We start from the raw sequence: 22,945 nt of genomic DNA, 5'->3' as shown, positions 1-22,945 counted from the left end.
TGTAAACGGCTCAAGCTCTGTATGTAAGCAATGAAGTAAGATGAACTGACTGGTACTGAGTTGGAAAAGCTATACAGAGGCAGGGAGTGTGGAACATAATTTAATAAAAAGAAACTTTTTTTTCACGCACCCACTCCCAAAGAAGAAATGGAAAAGTTGTTAGGGTGTGGACCAGGGCTTCCAATTAGCTGCTCTGTTCTTCCTGATTTATCCCCTTTCTTGCCCTAGCACCTTCCTGGCACTTAGTGTCCCATGAAGGTACTTTGTCGAAGGAGAAGTCTCCCCACCCACCCTCAGCACCTGACCTCCCAGCCGGCTCAGACCAGGGGAGGAGTGAGGAGAAAACCCACCCACCCCCTAGGTCACCACTTCTGCCTCCTTGACCCTTACATGTTTGTAAAACAGAGGGAGCCCTGAGAAGGCTCCTCGCCAGCGTTGGAAACAGCTACCCTCATTGTCTGCCTCGCCCTGCCGGCTGCGCTCTCCCTTCCTCCCTCCCCTGCTCTCTGTCTGAAAGTGTGAAAATTACAAATCCCAAGGAACTGCAATCAGAACTCTACCTAGGGAAAATTCAGAGTATCCTTGCCATAAATATCCCGCTCCAAGACGCCTGACGTCAGAGCGGGGCGGGCGGGCGCGAGGCCGGCCCAGGGGGAGCGGCGAGGTTTCGGTCGGAAGACTGCGAACTCAGTTCAGCGCGGAGCCGGCGCGGCGGGCGGCGGGCGCGCAGCCGGGCGCGGGGCTGCGGGAGCGGCGGACGCGCCATGGACGCCCCAGGGTAAGTGCGGCCGTCCGGCTCTCCTCCCTGCTTCGCGTCCGGGGGCGGGGAGACCGCGGGAGACTTTCCGGGGCACTTCCCCACTTCTCTCCCCCTCTACTTTTTTTTTTCCAACGCTGAAAGGGGATTGGAAAGGCAGCGGCTCCACAGGCTGCCTGTTTTGTTTCTCCAAAGTGCTTGCAGGAGCCGCCGAGGATACTTGAGTGGGGCTCCCCGGGCCTGCGTGCGTGTCTGCGCCGATGGGTGTGCTTTGCGTGTCTGTCTGGATGGGCACATCTGGACACAGGAAATGTCTTTGGAAAACTTAAAAAAAAATGTTTGTGGCTTTGAAATCTGATTCCTTGTCACAAGTGGACAGACATAGGCCGGTGCCCCCCAAACTGACAACTTTTTGGTGGTGGCTTTCCCCGGTTCCTTCGGGTGATTTAACTCTTTACAAGCCCCCGGCTCCCACTTGCAAGCCTGGCTCCTGGCCAGCAGGCTGGGCAGAGGGAGCGGGGAGGTTCTTGCTCTCAGAAGCAGTGGGACTTGGGAGAGGGAAGGAGCATCCCAGGAAAGGGGTCCTGAGTGGGGAATCCCAGCACCTGCGACTGTTGCCATCCATCCGCCTGCTGTGGCCCTGACAGCGCCAGGCATTGCGGCTTTGACTTAACCGCGAAGGAAGGATCTGGTCTGGAGACAGGTAATTGCAAAGGCGGGGAGGAGGAGGTGGTGGCCAGGACCGAGGCTCCGTGGCCAGCCCTGCCGGAGAGTGGAATGGACGTGTCTGCCACATGTGCCCACGGTGGGGGCCGTTGAGAGTTTTCTGGGAGTGCCCTGGTGCCCCAAACAAGATGCAAGCTCATAACATAAAGAAACATGTCTGAGCTGTGGGGTGGAGGAAGGGGAGTGGTGGGGGAGAGGGAGAGAGATTTTTATCAAAATTGAACACAGATTGTTGAGGTCTGGGCTTGATTTAACTCTTCTCTCTCTGCCTTGGCCACTTTTCCACAGTCCTGTGGTGGATTTGCAAAGTTCCTGGGAAGGTGGGAAGGAAAAAAAAAAAAAAATCACACCTCTCCAGGAAAGGATCCCTGGAGATTTTCCTTAAAGCCTACAAGGGAAAGAGAGCAACTTCCCATCTTTAAATAGTTTCAAGTTTTGTGTTGCTCCCCGCCTTTCCGAGTTTGGTGTCAGTTTCTTGGATTTCTCTGAAAAGTTGGCAGAAGGAGGGAATGGATTTCCCCTATGTCGTAGAGGGGGAATTGGGCCCTACTGAGTGTAGGCGGACGCGGGGCTGTATGGATCCACCAGCCCTGGGTTGCCCAGTGCACGCACTGGATGTCAATAGTTGTTCCACAAAGAGAGCCCTTTCAACTTCATCCCACCCGCGTCTCTGGTTTTGTATTTTGCAGCAGAACCAACCTACAATGTTTGGGTCGGGGGAAGATTACTGGACTCTCCCTGTGTCCTAGAAAAAAGGAGAGAATAACAATAGAGGGACAGGGAGGAAATCTGGATACAGAAAGGACCCACAGGAAGTCGAAGATTTGGGAAGGATTTTAGAAATTATACAAATTGACCCCTAGGGAAGAGCTATAAAAGACTGAACAGACAGCAATGTCAGCTATAGACTCCTTTAACTTCAGGAGTATGTCTTCAACTTGAGTGCAGAGAAGAAGGAAATCGCGCTAAGGGCCGTGTAAACAAAAGTGTGTGTGCATGGGTAGTGGGGTACCCGCGAGATGCACGTGTAGGCGCTTGTTTCTGTATTGATGACTGCGTGGGGATGGTCGTGGCCTCAGGCCTGGAAGCATAAATGGGCCATTTCTCAGTTGCTCTGGGAGCTGCATCGACCCCCATCTCTCCCTTTTTTTTTTAAAAAAAAAAAACAACAGCAACAACAACAACTGTGCTATGATTGTCTTGTTCCCTGGTAGTTGCACGCTGCGGCTCCTGACTCCTAGCTGAGTTGTTACAGAGCTTTTCGTCCAGACCCTTAGATGCGGAGGGAATACTCGTGCCCCCATCAGGACAAAAAGAGGAGAGAAACTTCTCCTGGGTCTTAGAACTGAGAAGAGAGTCAGGAGTTCAGGAAGGGGGAGGGTGTGAGGGGGGTGATCAGTAGAAAGGCCGGTGGAGGCTTTTAGTTTTGGTGAGTGTAGGGGAGGTTGAAAGACTACTGCTTTCTGTGGGAAAATGTCCCCTCCCCAGTCTTCTTTCCCAACCCCCTGTCCCCAAAGTGTTTTGACACAAAACAGGTTAAACTTTTGCCATTACTGAAGAGCCTTGGATCCCGAGGTAAAGAAGAGGGTGGGGCGAAGTGTAGGCGGTCAGGAGGGTGCAAAGATCATCAATAGGCCCAGGCTGGCGTCTTTCTTACAGTGCAGCCGATGGAAGTAATGATTTAAATATTCCCACTCATTCCCACCATTTACAAATAGAAGGCTGAGTACCCAGGGGTGGAGGGGACCCATCTGGGGATCTAGGGTGGTCTCTTGTCCCAGCACAGGATGCCTCGGGGACAGCTGAGGGTGAGAACTGGGCTCTCAACTCTTTCATCACCCTCTCTGGAGGGTCAGTGGAATCCTGACCCTTTTGAGTTTGCTCCGGGGAACATATCACCAACTTCAGACCCGGGACGGATTCTCAGGCCACTGACTCTTGGGCTGATATGGAAGCCTGCTCACTGGCCCTTCTATCAGCCCAAGCTTCTGGCCCACACTTTGGTCATCTCTGAGATCAGAATCCTTAGGGTGCATTCTCAGGCTCTCCAGAAGGTCCAAGGGGCAAAGACACCTGACAGAAAGAACCACTTGGGGGATGTCCTTGGCTTTGACAGCAGATGACCCTCTAAATCTCCACAGCCAGAGTCTCTGTGTTCAGGGACCCTGTGTCCTTCAGCTTTGGACTTCAAATGCAGCCTGGCACAACAGGAAGAGTACAGACATCAGAGCAGTCTGCCCTGGCAGAGAACTAGTAACCTGGGATACATTACTTATTCTGTCTGAGCTTAAGCCTCAGATGATATTTACCTCACAAGGTTGTCACAAATATGATACTTATGCAAAGGGACTAAAACAGAGCTAGGAATATTGTAGACCCTTAATAAAGGGAATCCCATAATTTTATTTTCCAGTTTTTTAGCCATCAGGAGCCCGTGTGGTTTGGAAAGCACCTCTCCCCAAATCTGGCTATGTATTTTCCATTATTGAAGGCCGTTGGGTGGGGTTTCTAGGGCTCAGGTCACCCTTACTTCCTCCCTCTAGAAACAGCGGCTAGTGGGGATTATCCGGGAGCGTGGCCGGTTCGTTAACCTGAGGGGCGGGAGAGGGCACCAGGCATCCTGGATATCTGGTCTGGAAACCACTCCTGTGTTTGAGCTCTTGGGAGAGAAGAGGGCAACAGAGCCAGTTGTATGTGTGTGGCTGGGGGCAGTGGGTGGGAAGGTGGGAGGGGGACAGGAAGATCAAGGACCAATGGAGTCTTGAAGGACAGGCCCGAGGTCAGAGGCAGTCCCTGCTCCTCAAGCGTGCTCAGGTCACAGTGAGAGGGGAGAATCTGATGGGTTGTAAAAATGGAAGCTTTAGCCATCTGTAAACATCTTGGTGGGCATGGGCTGGGGAGGCCGCCCCCTCCCAGATCGACACGCTGTCTGGTGGTGTGGCGTGGCTGGTCCAAAGGACGGAAAGAGCATCTGATGTGGAGAAAGCAGCTGCAGGTTCTCTCGGCCCATCTCAGAGCTTCTAAGTTATCCTTCAAGTTGACATTTAAGACTTTGAAGATTGCATTTGTTTCTGCTTTGTACAAACTCTGTCTTTAACCATGGCCTGGGATGACTTTTCAGCTTTTAAGAGGCTCAGCCAGTGGCCAGCTTCTCTTGAGATGGCCCAGATTGGGGGTCAGTGAATTCCTCACTCCTGGCACTATCTATTTCTCCAAACTCTCTCCTCACATTTTTCTGGTTTGTTTGTTTTCTTGTTTCATTATGAGGTTTTAAAAACTGCACCATCCAAATGCTGTGCAGTGAGGAAATGCCTTTTCTTTCGATCCGTGGATCATCATGCTAGTGCTGGGTGAGACTTGTCAGACTATGGGCATTAGCAGGTGTTGTGGAGTTCTTTCTGGGTCTCCCCCTCAAAAAAAAGAAAAGAAAAGAAAGAAACCTGGGAAAAAGAAACTCGAGGGAGTTTGGTAGCTCTTTGAATCCTGGCTGAAGAGGAGCTAAATTATTTGTAGGATGCCCCACGGGTCTGTGCAAAGAGATACAGAATCAACAAGACCCAGGTTTGAGTTCTGGAACCGTCGGGTCACAAGCTGTTCAGCCTCTGAGTCTTCTTCATCTGTCCAGTGAGCACAAGAGGTGTTCTCACATCCCAGGGTTGTTCTGAAGATGAAATGGAATAATATGTGGGAAGAACCTAGCACACTGATCAGTGCTCAGCAAAATAGTAATGTCCTTCCCTTTTTAGTTCTAAGCCCATGAAAGGACATGGGTTTGGACATTTGTCCCTGAGTCAAAGTAAATAAGCCACTTATTCAAGGCTTCACAACAGTGCTTAAAGGTCAGCTATCCCTGCCTGGAGATGGAGACCTTCACTATAAAAGTGGGACACAGATCTGCGCTCCCCATGCCAGACAAATGTCAGTCCCATGCGATGCTCTACTAGAACAAAGGAAAGACCACCAGGTCACTTACCCATAAACCTGGGCTATGAGTGAGCTACACATAGAGCTTGCTTTAGAAATCCCAAACCCTGTCTTGGTCCAAAGAATTGAGGTCAAAACAGGGGAGGGAAACCACTGAGGTAGGACCAGGCATTAAAACTGAAAAATAATGGCACGATGACAGTAACACCTGACACTTGTATAGCAGCCTGCATGTTGAAAAGCATGTGGCCTCATTTCAACCTCCTAACAATCCTATGAGATGCGTGTTAGCCACATTTTACAGCTCAAACTGGGGGCTTAAAAGACTTCCCCTCACAGGGAGATCAGCTCGGTGCTTTGTGACCACCTAGAGGGGTGGGATAGGGATGGTGGGAGGGAGACGCAAGAGGGAGGGGATATGGGGATTTATGTATAGGTATAGCTGACTCACTTTGCTATACAGCAGAAACTAACACTGCATTGTAAAGCAATTATACTCCAATAAAGATGTTTAAAAAAATCATCTTTACCTTTCAAAAAAAAAAAAGCTTCCCCTATTTCACACAGTAAGTGGAAGAAACAGGAGGTAAGCAGCTACCCAAGCAGTATGTCTCAACCCCTCACCTGGGAAGCTTGTAAAATTATCAGTGCCCGGACCTCCCCCACCCCAGGCCAATTAAAGTAGAATCTCTGGGTGGGGGGTGGGGCAGGCACTGATTGTTCTACAAGCGCCCCAGGTGATGTGAAGCGTAAGTTGAGAGCCACAGGTCTAAGGGAATCGTGAAGAGGACCAAGGTGAGGAATCAGGGTATCAAGCACAGGTGAAACAAACAACGCAATCATTGCTAGGATTTAAGCTCCGTGAGGGTGGAGACTTGCGTGGTTCTCTCTCTGCCCAGAACCTAGAACGTGCAGGGTATAAGGTAGACACTCGGTGAACACTAGCTGAGTGAATGAACAAGCTACTATAGGTGAGGAGCCGACAATTTCAGCAGCCAAGTCCAGCCTGTCGCCTTGTCATGTAAGTAAACAAGCCTTGTATGTTATTGGCATATAGCCCTGGCGTTTCTTTATGTGTTGTTTGTGGCTGCTTTCATGTGAAAAGGGTGGAGTTGAGTGTTGTAACAGAGGCTGTGTAGTTTGCAGAGCTGAAAATATTTACTGTCTGGCCCTTTAACAGAAAAAGTTTGATGGCTCCTGCCCTGGTTCTCAGAGTGACCAGAGCAAGGGTAGTGTAGGGCGGGTTATTACAGCCAGGTCGTCAAGAATACAGATTCTAGGGCTTCCCTGGTGGCGCAGTGGTTGAGAGTCTGCCTGCTGATGCAGGGGACACGGGTTCGTGCCCCGGTCCGGGAAGATCCCACATGCCGCGGAGCGGCTGGGCCCGTGAGCTATGGCCGCTGGGCCTGCGCGTCCGGAGCCTGTGCTCCGCAATAGGAGAGGCCACAACAGTGAAAGGCCCGCGTACCGCAAAAAAAAAAAAAAGAAAAAAGAAAAAGAATACGGATTCTAGAATCAGACAGACGTGTGTTTGAACCCTGTCTCCGCCACTTACCTGTTGTAAGACCTTGCATATTATTTCACCTCTCTGAGCCTCAGTTTTCTCATCTGAAAAATGGGGAGGATAATAAGTAATACTGACCTCACAGGATGGTTGTGAAGATTGCCAGCCCCTGGCCTAGAGTAAGCACTCAACAGACGTTAGCTATCCCACCTGTGATGGCTGTGGTTGTAGTCCCTGGCAACTACCCAGTCTGAAGGAAAACTAAAGTCAGAATCTAAATCTAGTGTCATGAACAGAATAAAGGATGTGGTAGGAAAAACAATCAGTTGGTAAGTTGGTGGGAGGGAGAAGGACTGACGTGAGGCTTTCGAGGTAAAGGGGGTCTTTTTAAGACAACACAGGTCCAGTCCCCTGACGTGTGAGTGAGGTGCTGTTGGCTGACGGCTGTGTCAGCCAGTGATGCCCATCATCCCTCAAGGGTTAACTTAGGCTTTATTGCACTGAGTCTAGTCACAAGCATGTCCCACCTCTATGCCCTTGTTTGTAGTTCATTCTACATGAAAGGCCCTCCCTCAGTCCTCATCTTACTGGGCTACTTGTCCTGCCAGGCTTGCTCAGGGGGCCCCTTTGCTCCCAAGCTCCCTTAGCAAGCCTCCCTGCCCCCCAGTCACCCCTCCCTCCTCCCTCCCACAAACTTAAACTGCAGCTCTGACGTAACATCTAACACGCTGCGTCACAGTCAAGGCAGGACAGGGTCTCTGTCTTGCCTTCTGCATGTTTGGAGCACATTAAAGCCAAATTGCATTGTAGGAGCCACACCTGGTAGCCAAACAGTGTCAATTAAGCCCTTGGTTCAACTCAGTGACAGCTGAGTTAACTCTTGGGGGATCCACCTGGGACTTGCCCAGGAGCAAATCCCCATAGCCAACCAGATAGAGAAGAGCGGTCCAGTTTATAGACTCCGTGGATCCTTTGTGTCCTCATCCCTCTGCGCTGCGGTGGCTCCTGCCCTCTGGAACACCTCTCCTAAGGGGTAGCCAGGGACAGGGAAAGAGAGAAGAAACTTAAAACCAACTCTTTGACTTCTTGTCAGCAGATGTGGTGAGCAGTTGGGTTTTGGCTTCTCTGGGCTTTTCATGTCTATGTGCCAAAATAATTGCGAGTTGGCTTGGTGTGGTCAGCTTTCATTAGCACGGTAACAGCGTGAGGCATGGTCACAGATAATAGCAAACAGCAGATAATTCACAGCATTGCCATCCAAATACATAATTCGGTGTTGTATAATTTTTATGGATTTTAGTGGCAGATTTTTGTTGGTGGCAAATATATATTGTATATGGAATAATATTAAAATTGTTATTTTCTAATGATTAAGGAGAAGGCATAGAAGAATCTCAGCCTTAAATTAAATATTCCCTTTGAGCAATCCCAAATGGACAATTAGGAGCTGATTTCTAAAGGGGAGGGAAGAGAGGGAATGAAATAGTATTTTTATAGAGCTCCCTGCTCTGCACATGGCACTGTGTCGATAATTTTTTAAAATAATTTTTTAAAATTATGACAGTGATTCTCGCTTGCTTAAACACATGAATCAATATCATGCAGAGATACAAAAAGACAAGTGGAAAACGAATAGCATCTCCACACCCTGGGAATTAATGTTTATAGTCTAGAGTTTATCATTCCCTATCTTTTCCTTTGTTCATACAAATACTACAGGTGTGTATACATGTATGGTGGGGTCCTGTCTGAGTGTTTTTCACCGAGATGGAATCTGTGTATATTACTCTGCAGTATACTTTTCTTCCCTTTGACCATTTATCAAGGTTGTCCCTACGATGGATGGAACTCTTTATTTTTTTCTGATTTCTTTATGCCTAGACACACACAGCTCTATATATCAATATTTGAGGTCATGCCATTCTTGTAGCAAGGTTCAATTTTTTTTTATCAGTCAGTTGTTAAACGTGGTTTCATCCTGGATGATCACCAGTTTGGGTCCCTAAGTCTGACATACCAAGCATCCATCACCCAGGAGAGCGGAGTGATTGACGTACCTAGTCTGTGACCATCCTGGGTATGGCTGCATGCTGTGTGTGGCCCTTGTCTGTCCCCATGGAAGCTGTTGAGCATCAGGCCCTGTGGCTGCCCCCTCCTTCTCATCACATTCAGTCTTCCCTCCTTGGGTCTCCTCAGTCACTGACTATGTAGGAAGAGCAGCAGGAAACCCCAAAGACGGATACGTTGGACTGGAGAACGGTGTTGATGGAGCAAGTCAGGCAGTGCAGGGTAATGGTCAGGTGTGTGGACCCTGTGCTCAGATCAGTGCATTGCACCACCTGACCCCTCAGGACTGACTCCCAGTGGCAGGCAGTGCTGGCAGTGGCCAGCCCTCTTTGGAATTGCCTTCTCTGAAGAGAATTGCCCCAGCAGCAGTCTCTTTGCGGGGTCACCTGCATTCAGTGACCAGTGGGGCCCCTCTGCCCCAATGTGGGGAAATTCTAAAGGGCATCCCAGCTTCAGGGCTCCCCATGGGGCCGGCTGAGGCCTTCACTGAGGCCGCCTGGCAGCTGTACTTCTCCCTCTGCCCAGTGCCACCTCCTACCCACACCTCCCACCCATGAGCAATTGATTCCAAGAATGCTTCCTACCTGCCCCAGAAGTTTTACTTATTTTACGTGAAATTGTTTTGGAAGAGTCCATTGTTTTCCAGATACTTGGTTGTGGCTATGTCAGAAATGAAAAAGTGCATTTTTTTCTTGTGCTCTATTTTGTGTGTTTTCTAGGTGAGATCCAGCTGATTTCTCTACAGATAGAGTTGTCCATAACTGGGAAGGCTGAACAAATATTTTGATTTTATTGCCAAATTTGTATTTGCCCCTGCTCCCTCCCCCGAACCCCCAATGCTAGGCTGAGAGGTGTAGGCATATCAGGTTGGAAGCATGACCAGATGGCTTTGTTGGCATCCTGCCTGGAGACGGGCTGGACAAGTTGCCCTTTGGGAATTCCTCTCTATCTTACCAGTGCTTCTGCTTTATAAAGGGGGTGGTCTCAGGGGGCTCTTCTGGCCCACAGGGAGCCACCTTCCTGCCTGTATAGGTATTCACATCATGCCTGCCTGGGTCTCTGCCAGATCTGATTCGTCCTTACGGGGGTGTTTGTTTCTTACTGCTTTGTCCCAAGCAAGGGAGGTCTTTGGTGCTGTGTATTGAACATTCCACCTTCCGGATTATGTACACTGATTGGCTGCCTGAGTGCCAAAGCAAAGCTTGCCTGCATGATGGATTCCCAATGGGCCAGACTTGGGGGCCCAGACTCACAGCTGACGTCTGACCCCGTTCCTGGGGGTCAGTGTCAACACTCCCTCCCTCACTTCCCCTCAGACACCACAGCCCCCAGCCTCAAGTTCCCCTGATCAGGCAGCGAGGGAAGGGAGTGATTCTAGGTCAGTGGGAAGATCCCTCAGTATCTCCACAGTGCCAGAGGCAGCTTTGAAGTTCGTTTGAAGCAAATTCAGAGTTTCTGTGGACTTTGGTCAGTGGACTTTGGGCAGTAGAAAGGCCAAGCCATTTTAACTCTTCTTTTTCTTTTTTTTTTTTTAAATCTCCATCAATATATTTATCAGTCTGTTCCCTATCATGTGACATTGGGCTGGCAGCAGCCCAGAGAGAGCTAGGAATTGCCTCTGCCTTTCTGAGACACTCAGTTGATAATTTACCATTACCACTGCCCTGAACAGAGGTGATGTTATTGATGTCTGTGGCTGCCTACATGGAAGCTGGGACTTATAGCTGATAAACAGACCAGACTTCTGAGTAGAAAGCTGTGGGTCAGAGCATAGGCACTGGCTTCAGATTCTGGCTCCACTACATGTTAGCTGTGTGGCCTTGCGTGAGTTACTTCATCTCTCTGTGCCTTAATTTCCTTATCTGTAAAATGGCTTGTTATGAAGATAAAGTTAATGCATGATTTGGTGAAAAGAAAAAAATAGTACTTGAAACCATGGCTGTCGCATAGTAAGTACTAGGAAGTGTTAGTGATGATGATGATGGAGATGATGATGGAGAACAGGGACCCAGCCTCATTAGCTCTGTTGGCCCCGCATCCTGCACGGTGCTCACCTGGGGCCCGGTGAGCATTTATCAAGTAAAATATGCCACTGCCTTTTGCCAAGTGTCTACTGCCTGCTTACTCTGCTCAACTCTCTACCAAAAAATATGTTTTACATTTAGAATGTTTATTTCATTTAAAATTTTTATTGAAGCTCGACATGATTCAGAAAAACACAGCTTATAAGCATATAGCTCAATGGGTTTTCACACCTGTGTAACCAGCATCCAGATCAAGAAACACAACATTCCAAAGCTCCCACCTCCCCCATCCTGAGAAGTCCCTCATGTCCCCTTCTGGTTACTCCCCTTCCATAATCCTAACTTCTAACAGCAAAGATTAGTTTTGCCTGTTCTTGAGCTTCAAGTAAATGGAATCGTACAGTGTGTACTCATTTATGTGTGTCTACTCATTTATGTGTGTCTACTTTTGCTCGGCATGATGTGTCGATGACTCTTTCCCATTGTTGTGTAGTATTCCATTATGGGACTATCCACACTTTATCCACTCTTCAGCTAGTGAGCATTTGGGTGGTTTCCAGGTTTGGGGCTGTTGTGAATAGGCCTTGCTGTGAACACTTGTGCACTTGTTCACGGGTAAAGATAGGAATGCTTCTCTGTTGGTGTGTTCCTGGAAGTGGAGCAGCTGGAACCTAGGGAATGCATGTGTTCAGCTTTAGGAGATATAGCCAAACAGCTTTATAGAGTGGTCGTACCATGTTTTCCACTTTCTGTAAAGACAAAGAAGGCGTTCTAACTTGGAAGTGTAGGGGCTTGAGGCCTGGTAATATCCTGGGCTTCCTGAAATGTGCATATCCTCCAAGCTCTTGGTATCTGAGAGCTCACATGTTCTAGAAATCCTCGGGGCGGGGTGTGGGAGGGGTGTGTCCTTTTTACCAGGCACTGTACTAGCTGTTTCACTTAATACTCTTTCACCAAATCCTCGTAACCCTCCCATGAGCTGATTGGTGTTATTAATCCCTCTTACAGATGAGGAAACAGGCTCAGAGCAAATGAATGAGATACCTAGGATCCTACAGGAAGAAACTGTCAGAGGATGTAAAACAGGTGTGCCTGCATCTAAAGCCATTTTAGGATCTGATGGTGAATCATTTTGGCTTTGGTGCTGACACCAGAGAGAAACACAGACCCGCTAGAACCTGTGCCAGCTGTGGGTGGTGGCTATGAGAAGACGTTCTGTGAGATGGAGCAGAAATAAGGCAACTCAGTGACCTTGGGAGGTCAAATTGTTCTCCTGCCCAGGGACAGCTGGAGAAAGTCATAACTTTCCTGGAATGCAAGGGCGACCATGTAATTTGCTGTGTAAACCAGGACCCTTTCAAGAGTGAAAGGGCACTAACTGGATAGGACGCTGGGAAGCAGGCCTGAATTGGGACTGTCCCAGTTTTGCTCACCCCCCTGGAGGTCTGAGCGGGCATCCCTCTCCTGGTCAGTGGGCTGTACAGGGCCTTTTTAACTCTTTCACAACATGGTCTCTCTGGACTCTGCCCTCATGTGATGTACTTCTAGTCTCCTCTGTTTATCTTAAAAATGAGTCTGGTTTTCTTCTTCCCCTCTACACAACGTTCCCCACTTAGATGGGGCTCTGACAAGGTGAGCTTCCTTTAACAGACCCTGTTACCATTGAGATGCATTTGCCAACAGACTAGAAGCTTCTAGAAGTCTAGGGCTGTGCCTTAGTCGCTGTGGTATCTATGGCACTTAGCCGGGTGACAGATGCAGAGTTAGCACTCCAGGACTATTTGACTGTGTATGACATTTATCCATGTGCTTGTTCATTCATTCATTCATAGTTCGTAAAACCAGAGCTTAGTTTGGATTCTATCCTCTTGTTTTGATCTGACGCCTATTCCACTGGTCCAGAAAGAAAAGTCAGTTGTGCGTGGGGGCGGGGTGTGTGTGCATGCACACAAAGGACAAAGAGTAAAAGGGATCAACTTAATGAGTAGCAAACGCATCATGGAATTAGATGTCAGGATCTCTGTTTGAATTTCAGCCATCCACTAATGAGCTGCACTGGCTTAGATAAGCGATGTAGCAATTTAGCATTTCTGAGCCTCGGTTTCAGCCATGTGTGCAGTGGGAACGACAGTAATACCCGGGGTAGAGGAGTGAAGTAAACCTATGATGCAGGGTATATGGAACGTGCTCAGTACACTGTGAAGTGCTGTGTAATTCCTAGTTGTTGGTGGTTGTGGTGGTTCAACCGCTATTTGAGAAGCACCAGTGGGAGGCGCTGTGTGCCGAGGTAAGTCCTGTGGAGTGCATCCCCCATGAGCAAAATCTACACCCCCTCCAGGGCCTCTGGTCTCTCAGTGAGGCATCAGTGCGTACGTGGCAGCCCCATGTGGCTGGGAGCTTTTATTAATAAACAAGGAAGGAATCAGCAAATTCTTCAAGGGCTTAGGGATTTGATGTGGGTGTCAGAGATAAGGATGCAAAGGTTAATTAATTTCTCATTAAGCCCACAGCTGCATTTTCACCAGAGCAACAGCAAGAAGCATTTAAGGGCTTATGTGTATCCTGCAGTATCTTTGGTATAGTGTGGTGGCTTCTTGTGCAGATTTCTGGGGTCAAACTGCTGGGATGCAAGCTCAGATTCCACCCTTTATTAGAATTGTAGCCTTGGGCAAGTATTTATCCTCCCTGAGATTCGGTTTCCTCATCTGTAAAATAGTGATAGTAATAGTACCTACCTCCAAATGAGGACAAAAGTAAGACTTGCAAAGTACTTAGCGCAGTGCCTAGAGCACAGTATGTACTCCATAAACCTATGTTGTTATCATTGGCCAAATAATTTGTTTTCCATTGGAATACGAGGTACCATATGGTGTGGATGTAATACATAGAGAAAGGAAGATTGTTTTGCCATGGGGGATGATGTCAGGGAAGGCTTCGTGGAAAAGAGGCATCCCCAAGGTTGGCTTCTTTTACACCCGGAGCAAAAAGGCAAAAAGTTTATGTCCATGATTACTCTGTTCTTAAAGCTCAGAGAAGAAGAGTTAGCGTGGAAGAAATTCCTTTCCTTAAGAGACATAAGTTGAATGCCTACTAGAACTTTGAAGTTGAATACCATGTGTTCCCTGCCCTCATGCACTTCCAAACTGGTTCATCCATCCTTGTGCCAGGGACAGGGGATATTAAGGTGAGTCCTCCAAGTACTAACGGTGGTGTCAAGGAAGGATCTAAAAGTGAAGAATACTATCCCATGTCATCAGCGCTGTGAGTGGGAGATGCTCAAAGTTGAGAAACTTAGATTCCATTTAAGAGTGTTTGGGAATGTGAAGAAGCTATGGAATCTCCTTCCCAGTTTCTGCTGTGATGATAGGATGGTAAATACATGGTGCTTCCTGCAGCAGGAGGATGGACAAATGGTTCCTGTGGTTCCTTTGGTGCATCTGTGATGTCCACATAGTCATGTGTCTTACAGGTAAAGGGCACAATAAACACACTCTGAACTTTTCCTAGACAGTGTTGACAGGGTCTACAGAAATGCATTTCTTCCGTTGCCCAGGGATTGTTGGCATTTTTGTTTCATGGGCTTCATCTCTAATGTTATGACTCATTTAAAAAATCTGTATCTCAAAGCTAGTTTGCAAGAGGAAGTCTTCCCTCTGGCTCCGGCCACAGCCCCTCCTCCCTCTCCAAGTTTCCTAGTGAAGAAGTGATGAAATACTATCCAACTTGCTCAAACTTTTATAAATTAAAAGAAAAATTCTTTTGGTTTTTCAAAGCATGCAAATGCAATTCTAAGACTGCAGTGATGCTGTAGAATAGTAAACATGTGAACAAATGTTCAACCTGACTCGGAATCAGGGAATTACCATAAACTGAAGTCTTAAGGAGACAGCCATTTCGCACTCATCAGATTGCCCCCCCCCAAATTATACTCCTCCCATTGTATGTAGAGCCAAAGACAACTTCCATTCACTAATGGTAGGAATTAAATTGGTACGGACACTTTGGGGAGCTACTTGGCACAATCCAGTAAAATTGAAGATATACTTACCCTACGACCCAGTGATTTCATTCCTATGTAAGTCTAGGGAAACTCTAATACATGTGGGAAAAAAAGACATGTTCAGGAATATTCATGATGGCATGTTTTTTTTAAGAGCTAGAAAACTACCCAAATGTCTATCATCAACCAGAAGACTGATTATGTAATTTGATTTGTATGTACAATGGAATACTACGGACTACAATGAAAAATGAATAGACTGTGCTATAGGGATATAACCTCAGAAACAATATGAAGTGGAAAAAGCAAGTTGCAGAAGAATGCCATTGCTATTAAATCATACAAAATAATATGCTTTTATTTACACATATTTACCTGCGTAATTAAAGTGTAAAAAAAAAAACACATATTTTGGGGCTTCCCTGAAGGCGCAGTGATTGAGAGTCCGCCTGCCAATGCAAGGGACACGGGTTCGTGCCCCGGTCCGGGAGGATCCCACATGCCGCCGAGCGGCTGGGCCCGTGAGCCATGGCCTCTGAGCCTGCGTGTCCGGAGCCTGTGCTCCACAACGGGAGAGGCCACAGCAGTGAGAGGCCCGCGTACCACAAAAAAAACCACAAAAACATTATTTTGGAATAACCACCAAATTCTGAGAAGTGGCTCCCTCTAGGGAAGGCAGGAAGGAAGACCAGGGAGGTGTACACAGGGCTTCCATTTGTATCTGCGGTATTTTATTGCTTGTGATGGCTACACAGGTGTCTATTATCTATATTTTGTAGAGAGGTAAAATATTTTCTAATTGAAAACAAGGTAATTTCTAAAAATGGGCACAAACTCCTGCTCCATCCCCTCTGCCTGTTGGCAGACACACTGTAGAGTGACTGTGAGACTGCTCTCCATTTGCTCCAGGTCCCTATGGGAAATTTTAGGTAGATGTGATCATCTTCAAATGGAACGTTCTCCAAACATCTATACTGGACCCTGTATGCACACGGTATTCACTGTTTTTTGAACTAAAAATCTTGACCTATTTTTTTCTGACTTGTGGGTTTGTTGGGATCATATTTTGATATGTTGGCAGAGATGCAGAACAGGGCCATAGTAATAGAAACCAAACAGCAGCTCTCTGGCTCATTCTCTAGCAAATTGCTGGAGCCTCTTCTCATCCCATCTCTCCCTTGGGAGTTACTGGGATCCCTTGCTGGTGCTGGCAGGTGACCACAGCCATGATCCTGACATCCCTTTCATAAGGATGTGGGACCAACATTCTCAAGTATTTCTGACTGCCTGGGTTGGGGAGAGGAAGAATCTCCCTCTCTGTGGGCTTCCCTGGTGGCGCAGTGGTTGAGAGTCCGCCTGCCGATGCAGGCGACACGGGTTCGTGCCCCAGTCCGGGAAGATCCCACATGCCGCGGAGCGGCTGGGCCCGTGAGCCACGGCTGCTGAGCCTGTGCGTCCAGAGCCTGTGCTCTGCAACGGGAGAGGCCACAACAATGAGAGGCCTGCGTATCGCCAAAAAAAAAAAAAAAAAAAAAAAAAAAAGAATCTCCCTCTCTGCACCATAACTGCCTGGTTTCAAATGAAGTTCTCCATCCCTTCTGAGTTCCATCAATTCAGCCCTGGCTCTGTTGCTCTTGCAAACATCCTCGAGTGGGAAAGCACCCACCACTGGCAATTGCTTCACTTTCTTTTACTTGACAATGAAGCTGTGCTGACTTCTTCCCTAGGTGCCTATTGAAATGCAGTCCATCCATCTCTTTTTTTTTTTTTACAACTTTATTGGATTATAATTGCTTCACAATGGTGTGTTAGTTTCTGCTTTATAGCAAAGTGAATCAGTTATACATACACATCTGTTCCCATATCCCTTTCCTCTTGCCTCTCCCTCCCTCCCACCCTCCCTATCCCACCCCTCCAGGCAGTCACAAAGCACCAATCTGATCTCCCTGTGCTATGCGGCTGCTTCCCACTAGCTATCTACCTTATGTTTGGTAGTGAAAGGTAAGCTGTGGCAAAGCGAGAGAGAGGCATCCATCTCTTTTATGTGCCTCCCTCTTTTCTGCAGCCCCCTCTCCCTTGGAATCTGGTCTGGAGTTCAATCCCAGTGACACATACTGTGTTGGCCTTGAGTGCCCTGTTGTGTGTTGTGCAGCCTCTGTCCTTGACCGAGCCCGTGAACCTCCATGCTCAGTAGTTCTGCACCAGTGAGCCCCCTTCTCTGGCTTGCGTGGTGCTTGCACTGGGGACTGAAGCTGGGGGTGGCTTTCCTCTCTGCCTTCGGCTTATTTATACATCATATAATTCACCTTCATTAAATGGGAGAAAGTTGCACAAAGCTGGGACTTCGGGGAGCAAAGCCTAGGTACGTGGTTGCTCTGAGAATGGACACTGTAGTCCATATCAGGCTCTTGCGGGAAACAGTTGGCACTCCCAAAAGAATGGAACCAATAAGAATGTAATGAGAGGGCTGCTTGCAGAGAGATGAAGGGTAAGGAGGTGGTGAGGCACCCAGGAGCCAACAACAGCAGGAAGCTCTTAATACTGCTACCCCGGAAGGGGTAGGGGAGGACTGGTGTTATCAGAGCCCTGTGCCAGCTGGAGCTGAGGAGGAAGGGCTGCTTGGCTGGAGCTGTGGCCCTAGAGGAACACAGCCCCTGCCAGAGCCATGGCTTAGCAGAGAGACAGTAAGGGAATAACACCTGAGATCTCTCTCCTCCCACCCTCCAATCACCTGCTGTTGCTTCCAACTGGTCGAGTCCCACTGGGCAGCAGAAGCCCAGGAAGCTGGGTGATGCATTCTGGAGAGGCCAACCTTCCCATTCCCTCCAGGGTGGGATCTTGGCAGAGAAGGGCAGGGAATGGAGGCAGAGGGGCAAGCAGAGAATAGGCAGCACCTTGTATATTTCTATGTGCAGTCATCATGTACCTAGAAAGACCTGGTGTAATGAGAAGTCTCCTGTGATTCAACCTGTAATAGCATTTGGGCGGTTTGGGCTATGGTTTGGGGGACTGGTTGACCCCTGGCTTAGATGGGTAAGCAAGGAAGGAGGTCTGGGAGGGAAAGGAACTGAGATTTGTGGTTATGGGTCATGTACTTTGTTATGGGCTTTGAAAAGGAAGATGATTTGAATGAGACTCAGGGTTGGCTGTTTATCATGCTCCAGGTAGTTACCATACCTTAATTGAGCTTGGTGGTCTCAGGTGGCAGGTTGTGGTCTTGAGACCTGTTCCGAGCCCAACCCAAGTGACACACACCACGTTGGTCTTGAGTGCCCTGATGGATACGCATGTGAGGCTGTGGACGCCCTTAGCTGGAGCTAATCTTCCCGGAGTTTTCCTCCTGGCTCCACTTTCATCCACATCACTCATTACCCTCGCCCTGAGGCTCACCTGAACACATCTTAACCTGTGAAGGCTGTGATAAATGTCAGAGAGGCAGCCTTGATTGAATGACCCTAACTGCAGAGACATGGTCTCTAAACACTGTGGCAAGGTACAGAGAAAGGAGAAAATAACATATCTGAACTCATAGGGGCACAGAGCCTGCCCTGGAGAATTCCCATTCCAGCATGTACATGCCAAAGATAAGGGGTGCCTGCAAAGCAACATATCAAGAGAAAGTTCACAATATACGAACAAAATGTGTACTTGGTAAAGAAGGGTAGGAGAATAGAGCCATTGAAGTTGGTGGGCTTTGGTAGCAGAGAGAGTAATAGCCCTCTGACCTTGGCTAAATATTAGACAGCTCTCAGTAGGCCTCAGTTTCCTCATCTGTAAAATGGGCAAACTAAAGGTCTATTTCTCATTAGACGGCTGCAGGGGTTACATGGGAACATGATGTGAAGCACAGGGCCTAGCACACAGTAAAGGTTCGCTATTATCAACATCATTATTATTCCTGAAGGTGAATGCCAGTCACCACTTGGAAAGAGGAGTGAGGACTCCAAGATTCCAGAAGACTTGGCACCCCCTTGTGTCTTTTAATTGACCTAGTTCATTGCCCTATTCCAGCCAACCTCACAGGCCTCAGTTCTTTGACTCCCACTCATGTCCCATCAAGGGTGACATGGGTGCTTGTGGACCTGTCCATCGACTTGGTCCCCTCTAGGTGGGGAATCGTGAAATGTTCAGGAGGAAAAGTATGAAGGGTCCTCTTGTCTCGCATTTCCCAAACCACATTTGATAAACCACTGGGTTCCCACAGGGGCCCTGGGAAGAAAGTTCTGTGGTTAAAGAAGTTGAAGCAGCCCTTCCATCTTTGCTTTTCTTTCTCTCACGGAGCTACAATGCTCAGAGAAGCACTGCAGTCAAAAGCTGGTTTCACATTGTTTAAACTAGTACTCTCTCTCAATTTATTTATCTAAAGAGGACTTTTTCCATGAGACACCCCACAGGACTAGTGTTTTCAGGCGAATATCGGTTAGAATTTGTGTTCAGCTATACAGTACAGAAGCCCAACTACATGGTACAGAAGCTTAACTAGGGTTCTTTATTTTTCTCATTTTTAGGACAGCAGGTGCAGTCCTGAGTTAGCAGAATGCCACCACAGTGCCATGAGGAACCCAGGCTTCCTCTATGTCTCTACTTCAGCCTTCGTTAGAATGAGATTTTTGCCTTTGTGCTCACTGCCTCTTGGTTACAAGATGGCTGCATTACCACTAGCTTCACATCTGCATTCCAGGCAGGAAGAAAGAGAAAGACAAAGCACAAAAAGTGCATGTCAGCTAATTGTTTCTCTTTAACAAGCTTTTCTGAAATGCTTTTCACAAGCTTTTTTTTAACCTCTAGAAACTGGTTAAAACTGTGCTAAGGAGAGACTTCAAACTAAAAGGGAGTCTGGGGGGCTTCCCTGGTGGCACAGTGTTTGAGAGTCCGCCTGCCGATGCAGGGGACACGGGTTCGTGCCCCGGTCCGGGAGGATCCCGCATGCCGCGGAGCGGCTGGTCCCGTGAGCCATGGCCGCTGAGCCTGCACGTCCGGAGCCTGTGCTCTGTAGCAGGAGGGGCCACAACAGTGAGAGGCCCGCATACCGCAAAAAAAAAGGTGGGGGGGGAGTCTGGGGGGAAGCTAAAAGCTTTTTAAATGGGCATTTTGCTGCCTCAAACCAAAGCAGAGACCTCTTAGTATGGAAGAAGGAGAGAATTAATGTTAGGTGGGCAATTCGCATCATGTGCCACATTCATTGATCAAACCTTTGCTCCTCTCTTCAGTGGGTCGAATCTAAAAACATCCCATGCAAAAGAAATAAAAACAAAGCAAGCAAAGAAACCAACCAACCTTTGTAATCAATAGAAAACACACATTCTAAGCAACAAGGCACTTGGGCCCACAGGCTCATTGGGAAGATGCTGTTGGCGCCCTGTGCAGGTCTCGGGGCTGCTGTGGGTATTCCAGCTAATGGCTCACACCTGTGGGGACGGCCCTCGGATTATTGAACCCCCTCACCCCGAGGTGCCTGGGAATTACATCATGCTTACCCCACCCTCTCCTGCATCCTGTGGCCAGTGACTAACTGGCGAAAAGGTACAAAGGCCCCACTCGCTTACCCCAAGCGGGGGCCGGGGGGTAAATGTGGCAGTGCCCTTCCTTCTCCAGAGCTCCCCACAGGATCAGGCTGAAGCTAGACATCTCCTAAAACCACATTCTCACCAGATCCTTCCCCTGCCCTCTTCTTTCCCTCATTCCCTTCCTGGTTTCTCCTGAGAGCACGGCCTCAGTACATGACATATATATGAATCTCTGTCTCAGGCTCTACTTCCAGGAAACTAGATCTAAGGTGTCCTGGGTCAAGCGGAGGGCGGGGGTCTGTGTGGTCTTCACTTCCTTCTAAGGGATTTGGTGTAAAACCTGTCCCCTCGGTCCTGTTTGTGGCCATTTTGACTTAGCCTGGGTGCCGTGGGGACAGCTCTGCATTTCACCTTGGTAATGGCTGTGGGGGGACAGCATCTTTGCAAATCCTGTCAAATATGTCTGGGGAGAACTCAGTGCAGGACACTCAGCAAGCAGAGTCTAGCACTGTTATCTTCTCAAGGCAGATATTCTTAGAAACATTGATTTGCATTCTTAAGCCCACAAACTGTTTGAAAGGACTTGTCATGTGTGGTGTGTGTGTGTGTGCGCGCGCACACGCGCGATTTTCCATCTTGTGGCAATGGTGGTGGGGTATTTATAGCTGGATCTACAGGGCCATTCTCACATGGCTAAAGAAAATGAAAACCTCATGTGGATTTTGTTTTGTTCGCCCCCCGCCCCCCCACCCCGGCCTTTGCCATTGCAGACTCTCCAGTTCTTAAACCTTTGTTGTTGTAACTAGAGCTGCGCGGAGCGTCGCTGCAATGGTGAGGTTACGTAAATTTACTATTTCAGGCAAAAGCGCGGGTTCTGCCCCAGTTAGGCCCCAGGGCCTAAGAGGGGACATTTGGGGTGAGCTTGCGGGTGACCCTAAGTGGCAGCCCCACCCGTCACCACTCTCTCTAGAAAGTCTCCCCGGATTAACTCTGTGGAATGTGGATTCCCCAGGTCACCCCATGATCCCTCTGCGCATATGAGCTCCTTGGAAAGACAACTATTTTCTTTCCCCCTTGTTTTTCGGTATTCTTAAGCCTTTCATGTCTGTGTTTTGCCTTCTCGGTTAGACAGAAAACACCCCGGGGGGCCTGGTCTGTTTGCCCAGGTTAGTCTGAGCTCTTGGCAGCAGCTGTGTGGGGAGCTTGGGGTGGGCGTGGCAAATGCTCAGGCCCCTGCTTTCTCCAGATGAATGAAGAACTCCTGGAGTTCTCTGGGCAGCAAGGTCGGGGTGTTGACCTGATCTTTACGGAGAGGCCAGAGTGCTTCCTGACCATTTCAGCTGAGAAGGCCAAGGGACCCAGGACCCCTGTAGACCGTCTACCATTTCTTTCTGGTGACCTGGAACCCACACATTAGCACTTTGGATTAAAGCAGCTGGGGCTGCAGAGGGTCTGCGCTGTGGCCTGGGGAGGGGTGCACGGCCCTAACCTGCCAGAACATTCGAAGCACCCAAGGGGCGTACAATGGAGGGCGCTTAGTAAGCTTAGCTACTGTGACCCCGGGAGCTGAGTCTTCTCACTGCCTGGCCATCCCCAGGGCTGTCAGGCTTCCTGCAGCTGGCCCACTGCACGGAGAGCTTTATAAACTCCCACTCTTCAATCTGTCCATCAGTTGAAGGCCTACTGCGTGCCAAGCACTGGGCTGATCACTTGCAGACTTCCACACACCTCATTCTCATAACAGACTTGCAAAGTGGGTGTTATCCCATTTTACAGAAGAGAAAACCGAGGTTCTAAGAGTTTAGGCACCTTGCCTGAAGCCACGTAGATAGGTAGAGGCACAGAGGGCCTGTCTCCAAGAATCACGCCCTCTGTACTGCACCCCTGTACGTCGTAACCATCTCCTTTCTCCATGAGCTGAATAACCAACTGTGACTTCCGCTGTCCTGTAACTCTGTAGCGTCAACAAGCATTATTCTGTATCCCCACCTCCCCACCCTGCCTTGGTAGGCTTCTAGTCGCAGAGTGGAAGTGCCTTCTGATCTGGGGCTCAGTGGGGAGCTTCTGGAGAGCCTGTGCCTTGAACCCTCGGGTCCTGCACCTCCATCCTGCTGCCCTCCTCTCTGCCGCGCACACACCACACCCTCTTTTCCTGCGTCCCTCCTCTTTCCACTCCTGTGAGTTCTAGAGGGTTTCCAACCCTAGGGTAGAGCCAGCAATTCATTAGCCTTTGTCCTGTTTCCAAGAATCCCAGATATACAAGAATTCCTCATTGAAAAGTCAGGCATTCTTGGGGAAAGTGTGTGTCACCGAGAGAGAGAGATTCCTCACATTGGGAAATGAGATCCCAGGCCAGTCCAGGAAAATAACTGTGGATTTCAGAGCCAGATGGAAGTGGATTGGCTCTGCCTGAAGCCCCATCCCCCGGCTACCCAC

The 22,945-nt window shown here is 48.7% G+C and overlaps 1 protein-coding gene across 2 annotated transcripts in view; it reads left to right on the top strand.

Moving 5' to 3' along the window:
- The first annotated feature begins 686 nt into the window (after nt 1-686).
- The window catches only part of DAAM2 (dishevelled associated activator of morphogenesis 2), a 115,685-nt gene continuing 93,426 nt past the window's right edge, over nt 687-22,945 (top strand). Inside the window, exon 1 of one of the 2 annotated variants that reach the window (XM_060110922.1) lies at nt 687-778. The gene's annotated coding sequence lies outside the window, so the exon portion shown is untranslated. Of the gene's footprint in view, nt 779-1,180; nt 1,461-22,945 lie in introns of those variants that run through there. The other variant, XM_060110923.1, reaches the window with a different exon arrangement.

This window comes from Mesoplodon densirostris, chromosome 10 (assembly GCF_025265405.1).
Source record: "Mesoplodon densirostris isolate mMesDen1 chromosome 10, mMesDen1 primary haplotype, whole genome shotgun sequence".
NCBI lineage: Eukaryota > Metazoa > Chordata > Mammalia > Artiodactyla > Ziphiidae > Mesoplodon > Mesoplodon densirostris.
The sequence above is the reverse complement of the archived record's forward strand: the minus strand, read 5'-3'. Positions and strand labels throughout refer to the sequence as shown.